Source organism: Pipistrellus kuhlii, unplaced genomic scaffold (assembly GCF_014108245.1).
Source record: "Pipistrellus kuhlii isolate mPipKuh1 unplaced genomic scaffold, mPipKuh1.p scaffold_m20_p_10, whole genome shotgun sequence".
Lineage (NCBI taxonomy): Eukaryota > Metazoa > Chordata > Mammalia > Chiroptera > Vespertilionidae > Pipistrellus > Pipistrellus kuhlii.
Window position 1 is genome coordinate 1,107,569 of NW_023425405.1, and position 15,691 is coordinate 1,123,259.

At 36.7% G+C, this 15,691-nt stretch overlaps 1 protein-coding gene and 1 pseudogene across 1 annotated transcript in view; one reads left to right on the forward strand and one right to left on the reverse strand.

The window, feature by feature from the left end:
- Window positions 1-15,691, forward strand: part of FOXP2 (forkhead box P2) — a 493,504-nt gene that overhangs the window by 165,215 nt on the left and 312,598 nt on the right. The window lies entirely within an intron of this gene.
- On the reverse strand, window positions 558-3,332 carry LOC118714536 (annotated as a pseudogene).

Below are 15,691 nucleotides of genomic sequence, written 5' to 3' on the forward strand. Positions count from 1 at the left end.
AACCCATGTACCTGGTCACTAGTTGGTGTACAAAAAAATGGCATAGATTTCTGAATAACAATTTTCTATCTAGCTATTTTGCTAAATTTAGTTATTAGATCTACTAGTTTTCTGGTAGAATTTCACTGTAGTTTAGTGCTAGATTATTTGTGCCTAGATTATGTAGAGACTTGAGGCCCAGTGCAGGAAATTCATGCATGGGTGGGGTCCTTAGACCTGGCCAGCAATCAGGGACAATCAGGTTCCCTGCCTCCCCATCTCCCCAACTCCTCTTTCCCTCATGTCTCACTCACTGCCTCCACCTCTGATTCTCCATCCCAGCTCAGGGCCTGGCCTCCATGGGGCCATCAGGACCTGCCAGCCAGGGGGAGGGTCTAGAAGGTTGACCAGCAGGCCCCATCAGTGACTGGGGCCTGTGGGCTGAAGGCAGCTCATGTGTTGGGCATCTACCCCCTGGTGGTCAGTCTGTGTGACAGTGACCATTCGTTCTAGTGTTCCATCATAATGGTTGCTTAGACTTTTGTTTAGATTCTCAGTGTGAAATCTCAGTTCTAGGTTTATACATTTACTGAGCCATAGCCAAATACCTGGGACCCACAGTTCTTTGCATAGCATCCTTTAAAATATATGTCACCTTCTTTCTCAGTCAAAGTTATTGATTTGAGATTCTTTCCACACTTGGCACACTGGGATCAGTTTTTGTGCCAGGGATTTCCTGCCCCAGTTATGTTCATAGCAGCATGCATGGAATCCCCACATCTGGAACTCTTCTCAGAACCTCTGTATTTTTGAGTCAGTTCAGATGTGCTTGGATTTGTTGTAGGCCTGGGAGTTTAAACAGTCTCTGGCTTGATGCCCAGCCTCAGGCTATGGTCCATGTGGTGCATGCCAGCACTCTGGCTGTAACCAAAGTCTTTTGGCCCATACTTCTTTCCATAGCGGGATATGCAGTAGAACTGTTCATCATAAATCGCCACTGTTGTGCTATCTAATGTTTTCCTGCAAACCAATCACAGAAAGCAGCAGTGGTGGAAGCTTCTCCCATCACACTTCACCTCTTCCACATCAGACAGGGTCCTCCCCACACCCCATGTTGGAATCAGGCATTGAGTCAGAGGCAGGACCAAGCACCACAGGCAGGGCTAGTGAAGTGGAGTTGGAGGGAGCAGATGGGAACTCTGAGATCATCTGCCAATAATGACAGTTTTACTTCCTCCTTCCCAATTTGGATGGCTTTTATTTCTTCTTCTTGTCTGATTGCCATGGCTGGGAATTCCAATCCTATGTTGATTAAGGGCAGAGAAAGTGGACACCCCTGTCTTGTGCTTGATCTTAAGGGAAATGCTTTTAGTTTTTGCCCATTGAGTGTGATGTTGGCTGTGGGTTTGTCATTTATGGCCTTCATTACATTGAGATATGCTCCCTTTATTCCCACTTCACTGAGAGATCCCTACCATAAATGGGTGCTGGATTTTATCAAATATATTTTCTGCATTTATTGATATGAACATGTGGTTTTTATATTTCATTTTGTTTATGTGATGTATCACGTTTATTGATTTGTGGATATTGTTTCAACCTTGCATCCCCAGAATAAATCCCACTTGATCATGGCGTATGATCTTTTAATGCATTGCTAGATCTGGTTTGCTAGTATTTTATTGAAGGTTTTCATCAGGGATATTGGCCTATAATTAAGTTTCTTTGTAGTGTCTTTATCTGGTTTGGGAATTAGAATAATGCTGGCCCAGTAAAATGAGCTTGGAAGTATTCCCTTCTCTTAAATATTTTAGCTATAGTTTACAGAAAGGAGCTACTTCTTTGAATATATGGTAAAATTGACCTGTGAATCCATCCAGTTCAACACTTTAGTTTGCTGAGAGGTTTGATTACTGCTTCAATTTTATTAGCTGCAATCTGTCTATTCAGATTATCTGATTCTTTCTGATTCAGTTTTGGAATATTTATGTTTCTTGGAATTTATCCATTTTTTTCCAGATTGTTCAAATTGTTGGCAAATAGTTGTTCATAATATAGTCTTACATTCTTTTGTGTTTCTTTGATGTCAATTTTATTTCTCCTTTTTTTCATTTCCCATTTTATTGATTTGGTTCTTCTCTCATTTTTTCTTTATACATCAGTTAAAGATTTGTCAATTTTGTTTATCTTTAAAAAAAAAAACAACACAGGCCGAGACTGGTTTGGCTCAATGGATAGAGAGTCGACTTGGGGACTGAAGGGTCCCGGGTTCGATTCCGGTCAAGGGCATGTACCTTGGTTGCAGGCATATCCCCAGTAGGGGGTGTGCAAGAGGCAGCTGATCGATGACTCTCTCTCATCAACATTTCTAACTCTCTATCTCTCTCCCTTCCTCTCTGTACAAAATCAGTAAAATATATTTAAAAAATAAAAAAAACACAGCTGTTCATTTCAATGATATTTGTATTTTTTTAGACTATATTTTATTTCTGCTCTATCTTTATTATTTCTTTCCTTCTACCCACTTTGGGCTTTCTTTATTTTATTTTTGAAGTTCCTTTAAGGATAAACTTAGATTTTTTAGTTGAGATTGATTTTTTTTCTCAGATAGTTCTGTAATGCTATGAATTTTCTACTTATAAAGCTTTGAAGGATTGCTTTCACCATGTCCCATAGGTTTTGGGTTGTTGTGCTTTCATTTAATCTGTTTCAAGGTATATTTGGATTCTTCTCTGATGTCATTGGTAACTCATTCATTATTTAGTAACTTGTTATTTAGCCTCCATGGCTTTGTTGTACTTTACAATGTTCCTCTTATAATTAATTTCTAGTTTCATACCATTATGATCAGAGGAGATTTATTTTTTAATTTTTTAAAAATTCTCTTTATTGTTGAAATTATTATAGATGTCCCTATTTTTCCCCGTTGACCCCCTCCCTTCTCTTTCTCATCCCCTCCCCAGGCCTTCAACCCACTATTGTTTATATCCATGGGTTATGAATATAGGCTTATAAGTTGTTACACTTCATGTTGTCCCAAATTTCCCTTAAGTTATCATTATTTTTTAATTATTTTTTCTTTTTGTTGCTTTACTGGGAGTTTTTTCTATCTTTTCTTCCAAATCACTGATTTGATCCTCTGCTTCATCTAATCTACTGTTTATTCCTTCCAGAGTTTTCTTCATTTCAGGTATTGTATTCTTCATTTATGACTGATCCTTTCTTTTGGTTTCTATGTCCTTCTTTATGCTGTTGTGCATCCATAGATCCACTACCTTGAATTCTATATCTGATAAATTACTTGCCTCCATTTCATTTAGCTTTTTACCTAGAAATGTCTGCTGTTCTTTCATTTGGGGCCTTTTTTTTATAATTGTCTTCTCATTTTGGATGCATCTTTGTGTTTGTTTCTATGTATGACATAGATCTGCTATGACTGTCATTCTTTGTGGCCTTATGTAGTAGGTGTCCTGTGGGGTCCAGTGGTACAGTTTTCTTTGTCACTTGAGCTGCATGCTCCAAGAATGTTCCTTGTGTGGGTTATGTGGGCCCTTCTGTTATGAGTTTTGAATGCCATTGGGTCATTGGTCTGTGGGATGTGCCCTAAGGGTGGCTGACTCTGAGGCTCAACCCTGACCATGAGGGGTGAGCTGTTGTGGAGGTGCTGATCACATGAAGCAAAATTTGCCTCATTGGGGTTTAGTATCTGCAAGGTTTCTCCTTGAAGATGCCAGTTGTGGAGTTTATTGGATCCTGCTCTGATGTTGTCTGACGCTGGCCACTGATGCATTGGTTCTGGACCTCCTGGGAGTCACTCTGGTGCAGGCCACATACGATGTGGCCTGTGACTGCCTTTGGCAACCTGTTTGGAGCAGTCTCTATGTGGCCTCTTCTTTCAGTTCTTGGTTATAAGGCTTCTCTTTAGCTAATCTTCATTTGGTTAGCCATGATGATCGTTCTATAATTTAGCTATAATTCCAGTTTGGTCCTGGTAGGAAGTGAATGTAGCTTCCATCTACTTCACTGCTATTTTTTGCTCTCCTCTTGGATATATTGTTAAAAGCACAGTATACATTTCTAATTGGACTAAATTACATACATTAGACAGTGCTTCATTGAGTATAGACTTTGATAACAAAATTGGGTACAACATGGAGAACACAAACTGGTAACCCTACTTTAAAATATAATATATATGACTTTCTTTTTGAAACTAAACAAATTTCTCCATACTTAAAATCCATGATGTAAATGAGAGTGCCATTTTGAGAATATAGATAATTTTAGATCGTTTCTAATCACTGTGAAGAATAGCTAATATGCAGGCCCAGTTTTGAAGTCCATTCATATGATAGTGAGAGCCTCAGCCATGGCTCTGATCTTGAAGAAGGACAGAAGAGTGAGTATAAAATCCCCTCTATCATTTTAAGAAAACTTTAGTCTCTAAGATTATTCATAAGGAGTCCTGAGCAAACTTGTCAGCAGATCTAACTTGGTGGCTAGTGGACAGGTACCTGCATAGCATCAACAGTTGTCCGGGTAGCACTGTGCCAAAGTAAATTATGCACCAATAAGCAGAACTTTGATATTGTGGCTTACTAGATTGCTCTAATAAATGTTTCAGTTATCTATCGCTGTGTAACAAACCATCCAGAAACTTAGTAGCTTAAAATAACAACAATCACTTGTTTTACTTACACAGTACAGTTTTAGCAGGGCTCATCTGGAAAGCTGGTGTCTACTTTGGGTAGCTTTGGTGGGGGCCGCTAGATTGAACATGCAGGATCAAGCCACTTAAGATAGTTCACTCCAAGGCCGGCAAGTTGGTTCTGGCTGCTGGCTTGGAATTCAGCCAGGGCTGTCAGCTGAATGCTTTGGTTCCTTTTAATGCTTGGGCTTCTTCACAGCTTGACAACAAGTGGGAACTACAAAGCTATAATCTAGCCTCAGAAGTGCAAGAACATTACTTCTGACATATTCTATTTGTCTGGCAAGTCAATAAGGCCAATCTATTTTTAAGAGGTGGGGAACCCGATTTAATCTCACAAAAGGAGGGGTCGCCAAAAATGTTACCATCTTTAATGGGCCAGAGCAAAGGATGGGTGTGTAGGGGATTGTGGCATCGGTGCTCCTTGCCCAGGTGGAAGGGTTATTCATATGCCAACAAGCCTGTGCATTGCATCTGAAGCAGATTTCCTGGTTATAAAGGACACCACATCTACCACCAACCTCTAACATAGAGGTGGTATGTACCATGGCTGGACAATATACTAAATGCTTTATAAACATTTTTAAATAGCATTCTTCTAACAGTTCTTTTAGGTAGACAGTAATATTGTCTGAGGCACAAAGAGGTTAATTTATGTGCACAAGATTCATAACTAGTTGGTGGTAAACCTGAGGTTCAAATGCAGACTGTCTCCTGCCACATGTTATACTCTTAAGCACTACACAGTATAATCCTATATGAGGCCACTCCTCCTTTAACAAGCATGCAATCAAAATACTACTTAATCTACTACACTGAAGAGGCTCCTATGAAATGACTTAATTGAATACAGCAGTCTAATAACTAAGTTTCTTTTTTTTTTAAAAAAATCACCCTGTGAAAGCACTAGAGACCTGGAATTGCCATAAACATAAATTTATGTGTTGAGAGAGAGGGCAACTAACACATAGAAACACGATCCTGCAAAAGATGTCCCGGAAAGCAAGGTGAGTTGGAGTACCGGGTGGTGGTGCTGATGTTGATCAGCAGCCGCATCGCTGAGGAGTGATAAGGTTGAAGTCAGAAGAGCATTAACAAGAGTTGGGTCTGAAAGCTGAAACGGAAAAATAAGCCATTTACTCCCCCACCTCTCCAGCACTTCCTGTCGGTCTAACAGGTGTGAGGTGGTGGCTCCTTGTAGTTTTGATTTGCATTGCCCTGATAGTGAGTGAAGTCCCTCACTCCACGCTGCTGGCAATGTAAGCTAGCACAGTTGCTATGGAATACAGGATGGCGGTTCCTCAAAAAGTTAGGAATAGAGTGACAACGTGACCCAGTAATCCTTCTTCCGGGTATCTACGTGAAAAACTCCAAAACATTTATTTGCAAAGGTATATGCACCTCTGTGTCCATTGCAGCATAATTCACAGTGGCCAAGACATGGAGACAGCCATGTTCTTTGTTAGAGAATGAAATAAAAAAAAGATATGATACATATACACTATGGAATACTACTCAGCCATAAGATGAGATGAAATGCTGCCATGTATGACAACATGGATGGGCCTTGAGAACATTATGCTATTTTAAATAAGTAAGAAAAACTTAAGAGCTATATGATTTCAGTCATATATGGGATATAAAACTGAAACCGATAGACCCAAACAATAACCGTATGGTGGTTACCAGAGGGAAGAGGTTGGAGACTAGTAAAGGAAAAAGAAGGGCAAATAATTGGTGACTGAAGATGATCTGACTTTGGGTGGTGGGCACACAGTGCGATATACAAATCAAGTATTATTGAAATGTACTCTGAAAACCTACATGATCTTATTAACTAAAGTCACCCCAATAAATAATAAAAGAAAATTTAATAAAAGAAAATAAAAATAAACCAAAGAATGATTAGGGATGTGAGAATTTCTGTTCTCTTGACTTTGTAAACTTTAACTACTCTCCTTTTCTAAATTCCTGACTCTTGTAAAGCAGACTGCCTACCTGATACTTACCTGGTCTGTGGATCTCTTGTTGTTAGGTCCTCAGTACTTCAGTTTGCCCATATACTGACTATTTTTGCAGCACTGGAAGCTGAAACTGTTTCCACCAGCATCTTCTTGCTTTCCCCGCTCTGCTCAGAGTAAGCTGGGCTGGTTTGGGATGGCTAAAAAAAAGGACACTGAGGCATTAATAAGTGGCATGATGCTTCATGTAGTGTCTCTATCCATAATGATGGCCATAATAGCCAAAAATTACCAACAAATTATTTTATTAGTAACTTATTATATCCAAAACTCTAGAGTTTTTACCCTTATGATTATAGTATGTAGACATTTTATATCCTTTTGTTTTAACCCCATCAACTGGTATTGTACAAAGCGTTAAATTGTATTGTACTTATTACATATTTATTTTATAACCTTGTTAATTGCTTCTGTTCTATATGTATGTACTATTCATTAATAGTTTTACATTTGTCCAAAAGTTATATTCAAGAAGTTACATTTATCTGTTCATTTTAATATAAATTTTAATAAAAATTTTTAATATAAAATGTAAAAGTGTGTCCACATGGAAAATATTTTGGCTTGAGAGTGTCAGTTTATTACAAATAAAAATACATGCTGTGAATACAGAAAAAGTACTTAATGCTCATATTAAACCCAACTGCACTAATTTTATTAACGATATTGAGTTGTACTTGTTCAAAATTCAAAATATTGGAAAAGAACGAAATCGTCTTTTGTGTTATAGCTGCTTTGTGCTTTAGAGATTTGATTAAGTTTTGTCCATCTCCTATTGTTTTTCTACTTTTAACTTTTCTTTATTACCTTGTACAAGCACACCAGATGTATCCTCATTAGGTGTGCTTGTATGGTTCACTAAGGGGTCCTTAGACAGACAGAGATCACAGGGGTATGCAATGTCCAATCCTCTCCTGAAGGGAAGGAGCCATGCCCCATGGCTTTTGGGGCACTCACTTGTCGTGCTGTTGGCTTTTGGCCAACAGAGATGAACAAATTAGCAGAGTGTACCTGGTTTGGCCCTGTTCCTGGTCTCATTCATGTAATTGATGTCTGGTGGCTTCATTATGGATCATTAGCATATCAACGTGCTTTCTGAGCCTGGCAAAGTGCTGCTTGTTGTCAGGCCTTAGCAATTTACCATAACGTAGAAAGCCAGGGTCCTGGGCCTTCCAACTAGACTCAGCGAATCAGGACAGTAGCACAGAAGGCCCAAATTCAGTAACAGAGTTCCTTTGTGTTTGAAATAGTTAATAACAAGTTTGGATTTTTGTTAGACTATTTTTCTATAATTCAAAAGACATGTTTTGTAAATAACAATACTTTATGTGGTTCTTTTAAATATTTTAAGTTCCTTTACTTTCACTAATTTCATTTTCATAGCTTTATGTCTAATTAATGTACATATTTGTTGGTACCTATGCACAATGACAATTTTGTCTTAAATGTAAACAGATTTTTAGCCAAAGAAATTAAATTTTTGGAGATGGTTTTGATTTTAGTTAAATGATTTACTCTGGATTAACTGTCTCAGATTGCTTGAAAAGAATTGTAGGTTATCTTTATAGTCAATCTGAAAGACAAGCTTGAAATTTTCTATTCTAGAATTGTTCTTATGAAGTTGTTTTAGATGCAAAACTAAAGAGTGTTTTAAAGACATATATTCCTTATTCACTTAGTACTTCTATTTTAAGGTAGTTAAAGAAAGATAATATTGTAAATATCTACTACCATAAAAGTAATAAAAAGAAATAAGAATTTCTTAAAAAGAAATAAGGATTACTTTAAGACGTAAAATAAATACATTCAGATAAACTGTATTTGTTATAAGGGACATATGTTTTCAGAAGTGGAGAATCAAAACTCAACACAACCTGTGGACAAATGCCAACCATGACAGAGTGGCTTGTGACAAAAAACAAACAACTCCGAAGGGAATGCTCTTCAATCATTACCCTGCTTTCTTGGACAAACATAAACCTGCAGCCCAGTGCTGTTTCCGGCTTTCTTTCCTTCCTCTTCTTTCTGTTTTGCTTGTTTGTTTGTTTGTTTTTCAGAAAATTATAAGTTATTGAATTCACAATGCTAGTATATGCTAGGCAAAGTCTATATACTCTTTTCTTGGTACACATTTTAGTTTTAGGCAACAATTAAATCAGTGCTAAAACTTTCTTTTCATTTGACATTTAGCAATCTTCAACAGAATGATCTAGAAAAAATAGTTATTCATAGTCTACAGCACTTTTGTATGCAAGGTCAATTTTGATGACAAAAACACTGTTAACAATAGATTATTTATTCAAACTTAATTACACAAAGTTCTGATGAAATAGCAGTAGTAAGACAGTCTCCTGGAGTTTGTTGTAATATTATGTAATATGTTGACATATTTTTAGGTCCCATAAAGTAAGACTTCATTATGTTTTCCTCAAGTATTTAAAACTAGAGGCCCAATGCACAAAATTCATGCAAGGGGCTCAGCCCTTGCCATTGCAGTGGCTTTGTTTTTTCACCTAGGTAAGATCTTGGAAAAAAAATGAAGTCTTTGTTTTTTATTGTCATAAAACCACCTGGAAAATGAAGATTTTATTTCCATGAGAAAAAATTACAGAACAGATATTGAAAGACGATAATCTCTGTGAGAGTTATTTAACCTCTGTGACTCTTTGTTTCTTTATTTTTTTATTTTTTAAATATATTTTATTGATTTTTTACAGAGAGGAAGAGAGAGGGATAGAAAGTTAGAAAATAGATCAGCTGCCTCCTGCACACACCGGGGATGGGCCCACAACCAGGATACATGCCCACAACCGGAATCGAACCTGGGACCCTAAGGTTCGTAGGCTGATGCTCTATCCACTGAGCCAAACTAGTTTTGGCAACTTTTTGTTTCCTTATGAGATGCCAGATACTTATTAAGCTCCTAATAAGCATTAAGCTCATAATAACATCATCATCACCATCATTATTATTATTATTGAAGGAACTAAATTTAAGATATTTTAATGTAACTTGGTTAATATTTAAAAGAGTGATAAATGGTGACATGACTTTGGGATTTCTAGCTATTAATAAGATATAGAATTCAAAGTGAATTGGAGAAGCAAATATGGTATTAGAAAAATTGAGCCTGAGATATCTTTTTTACCAAAAAATATTTTTATTGATTTCAGAGAGGAAGGAAAGAAGAGAGAGAGAGAGAGAGAGAGAGAGAGAGAGAGAGAGAGAGAGAGAGAGAGAGATTGAGAGAGAAACATCAATGATGAGAAATAATCATTAATTGGCTGCCTCCTGCATGCCCCACACTGAGGATTGAGCCCACAACCTGGGCATGTGCCCTGAACTCCTGGTTTATAGGTCGTGGCTCAACCACTGAGCCACACCAGCTGGGCAACTTGGAGATATCTTGAAAGCATCCAATAAGCATATGTGTTCAAGAGTCTGCTGAAAATATCTTGACTAAGACGAAAGCCCAGATTAGGAACAAAGAATCGCCTGATACTGGCATCTCCTCCCTAGAAGAGGAATGTGTTCATTCTGGGGAGTAAATAGGAAAGAGGACCAAGAGAAAGGAGAAAAGGTTGTTGCTTTCTCCAATTATCCTTTAAAAATGCATTCTAGCCATTGTGAATTACGGGCACATGACAATGATGATAATGACATGAACTAGTTGGCATCAGTTCTGTAGGAAATACACAGTCATATTTACTACCAGACATACTGAAGGCATGTCTCCACAATACAACTGGGATGAGGATGTATTCTTGGCCTCTAGAAAGTGAGCATGAAAAAGTCATGGATCCCTTGGCTTTTGTTGCAATGTGCTAGAAGTTTTCTTCCCATCTAGTTTTGTACTCTGTTTGAAAATTCTTCTCACTGTAGACTTACTGATTAGTTTAAAACAAAACAAAACAGTTCTGGCTTAAAATCACATAAAGGCTTCTCATTGCTCTGTGGATGAGGAAGAACGCCTCTGCTTACCTCATTGTCATCTACTTCCTTTCACATCTAAACAAGATGGACTTCTCTAATCACTGATTGTGACATGTTCCTTTTGCCCTTCCCTTTGCTTAACATGCTCATAGCCCTCTCTTCCTTTACATGGGTACCACAAAAAATTCATTTTTGCAAGTTAATGTCAAAGCTTCCTTACTCAAGATCGTCTTCCCTGACCAAAGTCAGGCAGCTCCTCTGGGTAGATGCTCCCATAGCATCTTTGTAACATTTGTCATAATTATGAATAAAGTTGTGTTTGTGCAAACAATTGATAACTCTTTCCTTCACTACAAGTAAAATGTAAACTCCCCCAAAGTAGAGGGAAAAGTTCATGTTAACTGCTAATGGGGCTTGAATCTCTTCAACTTCTACCTTCTGCAAGGAGCAGATTGTGGGGTAACACACAAATAGAAGACACATAGAGCGCCATATCCCAGCTTTACTAATGCTGACTCTTGATTATAGAATTCTGCCTGCTCTGTGGTCCAAATCAGACTTCCCACTGATTCTCTCAGAATTGATCTCATTTGCTCCCAATAAGAAAAAAGAGGGGATAACAATAGCTCTGTTCCATCTCTGATACCTAGAAGAGTGCCTCATTTAGAATAGTACTTACTGGTATAAGGAATTTCTTGTTGCCTTTTGAATTTTTCTTTTTAAATGGTGTCTTTTTTACGTTAGATACAGGTTTCTAACATCCCAGATGAAGTATAAAATAATTACTACTTAAGATTTATTCTTTATGCTACTTTTCCTGAACATAGGGAATATACAGTCACTTCAGGTTTCTTGGAGGACTTAACTACAAACAGCAAATGGGGAAACTACAAAATGTAAAATGACTCTCCTATACCCTCTGCTTTTTCATTTTTAGAGCTTCTTAAGCTTTTTCTAAAACCTTATATTGAAGAGCAAAAGCACATAACATACTAGCACTGGGCGTTTTTGTTTATTTACATAAAAGAACATTCTAGAACTAAGGAAAAGTAACTGTCAGCTCCTTCCGTTGTATAGGTTCCAAAAACGGCTTCAGAGACAAGGGTTTCACGTGGACCACAACCGTTTTGTGAAGGGAGCCAGGGAGCATGTCCATGGGATAAAAAGGGTGGAAGTGACTATTCATAATTTTCCTTCTGTTTTTTTCAGTTTTACTGGTTTTACCTTTGACAGTGCCATGATGAACCAGATTTATGTTAATAAGTAGCAAAATACAGGATAAGAATACTAGTCCTATGCAGGAGTCAACTGACAGAAGCAAAGGGAAAAAGCAGAGGAAAAAAATTTCCAAAACTTTTTGGGAATTCTAAGCCTCAGGCTATTTCTGAAAATTGTATATCAAGGACTCTTCTTATTGTAATTATTCAATAATTCGTAAAGGTCTTTAACTTTTTATACAAAAAATATGTGCTTACTGTTAAAGTATTTGAAAAATACAGAAAAGTATAAAAATGAAAATAAAAATCACACATAATCATATTCCTATGTCTTCTTCCAAATATGGGTTTGATTTTACATTTAACATGATTCAAACAGATTGTGGACCAGTTAACCATATGAGTAAAATTATTCTGAGGAGAAACTTTCCTAGATGTCTGTAACACATTATAGAAGTGTTTATTTTCACAGGTAGTTAATTTTATGCAAATTTAACCCCAAAAGTTATTTTGTGCAAAAAGTATGTGATCTTCAAACATTTTATTGCAGCATTGGACATTTGGTTTGTAAGTCTTCTCTTCTCTTGAGGAAATTATATTCCATTTCCACTCTGACATAGCACACAGTAAAATGCTGATAGAGTTTCATTGTATGTAGGGACTATATGGTACAAGTCAATACTAAGTTGTTAAGAATTTCCTTCTTTTCCCAATGGTATACACATGATTGCTGAAGGAAAATGGTTGGAAATCAGATTTAACCCTTTGTTCAGTTTTTCATACAAGAATGAGGAGATCCGGGTCAATGAGTGCATTTTTGACTGCTTGTTGAACAATAAGATTTTGTCTAAGATGCAAGCACGCAAGAAAAGTTTGCAAACTTAATAGATACACAAAACACTTTTACCGGATGAATAGAAGGAGCTCATAAACTTTCTACATTTAAAAAATATCACAGTAAAAAAAGTTCTTATAAATTATTATGAAGCCACCTTTTCTTAAAATAACCCAAGTAGGGTTTCTTAGGTGACAGACCAGGTAAACTACTTAATTTAAAATTCATTTGTTGCCTCCTGCTGTTGAAAATCTAGATGGACAGACAGATAGAGGTAGTGACATAGAGAGAAATACACAGGATCAGAAAAATAGAGCACTATCAGAAAAATAGAACATTTTGAAATTCAGATGGCTATCATCAATAAATCAACAAAGAACCAGTGTTGGTGAGAATGTGGAGAAAAACAAACCCTCATGCACTGTTGGTGGGAATGCAGATTGGTGCAGCCACTGTGGAAAGCAGCATGGAGTTACCTCAAAAAATTAATAATGGAACTGCCTTATGACCAAGTGATTCTAGTTCTGGGAATTTATCCAAAGATACTCGAAAAATTAATTTGAGAAGAATATATGCAACCCTATGATAATTGCAGTGCTATTTGCCATAGTCAAGATCTGAAAACAGCACAAGCATCCATCAGTAGATGAGTGGATAAAAAAGCTGTGGCACATTTACACAATGGAATATTACTCAGCTGTAAAAAAAAAAAAACAGGAAATCTTACTTTTTGCATCAGCATGGATGTAAGACAGTCAGACAAGAAGTACCATATGATTTCACTCATATGAATCTAATGCACTAAACAAGTTAACAAAATAGATTCATAAAGAACAGACTGACAGATGTCAGAGAGAAGGGAAGTTTCAGGGCTGAGTGAAAAAGGTGAATGGATTAAAACAAGAAATTTCATAAACACAGAATACAGTATGGTGTTACGAGAGGGAAAAGGCGTGAAGGAGAAATGAGAAGGTAACGGGGGGATAAATGGTGATAGAAGGAGACTTGACTCGGGGTGGTAAATACACAATATAACATACAGATGATGTATTATAGAATTGTACACCTGAAACCTATATTATTTTATTAACCATTGTCACCCCCCACCCCCTAAATTAAAGAAAAAATAGCTGTCACAATGGGATTGCTTCTTCCCAACATTTTATTTTAACTCTATTTTTTAAATTCACCTTAAGGTTTCAACTATGGAGTTCCCAATATTAAACGCTCATATTTTAATATATTACTTGACAGGAAAAGGTGCACGATTAACACCCTTGATATACCAAGTCCGTTGAAACAAGGCTTGACAAAAGGTTTAAGTTTGACCATCAGTTATTCAAATATCCCAGGTCATATTTGTTTCACATTAACTTCCTTGAAGAGCATTCTCTTACCTATTTAGGCAAGTGTCCTCACACTGTCACTGATCTGACAGGTGGCCTCCATCACCCAGGGTGGAATTATAAGATGAGCCAGGCCATTAGAGGAGCTGTGATCACACATTTCAATACTGTTATATTTCTGCTGAAATAGTTTTATATGACAGCCTGTGCCATCTGATAACATTACTTAATTGACAAGGAAGCTATGTATCTTATTATTTCTCTCCTTAAGGGTTTTGTATTTTAAAACCATAGGCCCTCTTAGGAAGTAGTTTTGAAATGTGAAGCTTGGGTGGGGGTGGAAGGGTTAAAACTGAATGAGCCTGTTGTTTCCTTGTGACTTCTTTGAACTTTTCCCAATTATGTCTGTCTTGCTATTTGTTTGTTTTTTAACTTGGAATTGCTGCTACCAGCAGGTGTTCTGATAGTGGACTTAACAAATTTGGTTTTAAAAAACATAGTTAGAGACAAAGGATATCAGTGACTTTTCTTGAATTTCATCCATAGGCACAAGCTTCTTATTTTTCTCCTTTCCAAACTTCTTAACAAGCTAACATTTAGATTTAGAAAATTTATAGCCAAGAAGAAAGTGATTAGAAAGCACATATTGGAAATGTTCTAAAGTATTAGATTCATCAATGAAAAATAAATGAAAATTGTCAGTGATTATGTTAAGTTCATTTGCTTATAATCTTTAAGGTCAAATTTTGCCACACAGCTTACAAGAATATATCAGTGAAATAAACAGAAGTGTAAAATCAAAAGTCAGAACCTTGAATCTTATAAATGAGAGTAGAAAGTGAACATTGGTAAGAAATAATTAAAGAGTGCTAAAATAACTATTAAACTTGAGATGCAAATTTGTCTTAATCCAAATTTACCCTCTTTGTTGATGGCCAGCTTTCTCTGAGTGATATAATAAACACTTTCCACCACATCACAGCTTTAGTGAATATGGTAGTGTTTGCTAAACCTGTTTATTTTAGTACATCCTGGCAGTGTCCTTCCACAGTGCAACAAGCTAAGACTAATTTTATAACAGAACCAAACAATAGGCCCATTTGTGCTGTTTTCTAAGGACTCCTGAGAAACAACCTTAGAATATTTGGGGGAATTAATAGATTTTTCTGAACAAGTTGCCAGATGAGTCTTGAGCCTCAAACATGTGGAAGTTACCAGAACCTAAAGAACACTTATATGAGTTATTGACGTAATAGATCCCATGCCTCAAAGATCAGATAAGAGGAAAACTTTAAGGGTGACAGCCTATTGTAGAAATTAAAGTGCTAGTGAAGAATCTTTTTATTTTCCTTCTCTAAAAAAGAATGTTGCTTCGATAAGCAAAGGATTTTTCACAGGAAACTACTTCAGTAAGAAAGGGCATGTGAACAAATTACTGATCAATCCCTAATTGTGTTCAAATACCATTTGGCAAGACAAAGATGATTGTAGCTTAAAGAAAGTTCAAAGCAGACCACAGAATATCAAATGAGATTTAATCCATGAATAACTTATTCATTTCTGGTAAGGAAAATGTATAAGAAATTCAGAGAAGAGTTAGTGATAATAAAGTTTTTAGTGGCATAAATATAAAACATAATTATACAATATAT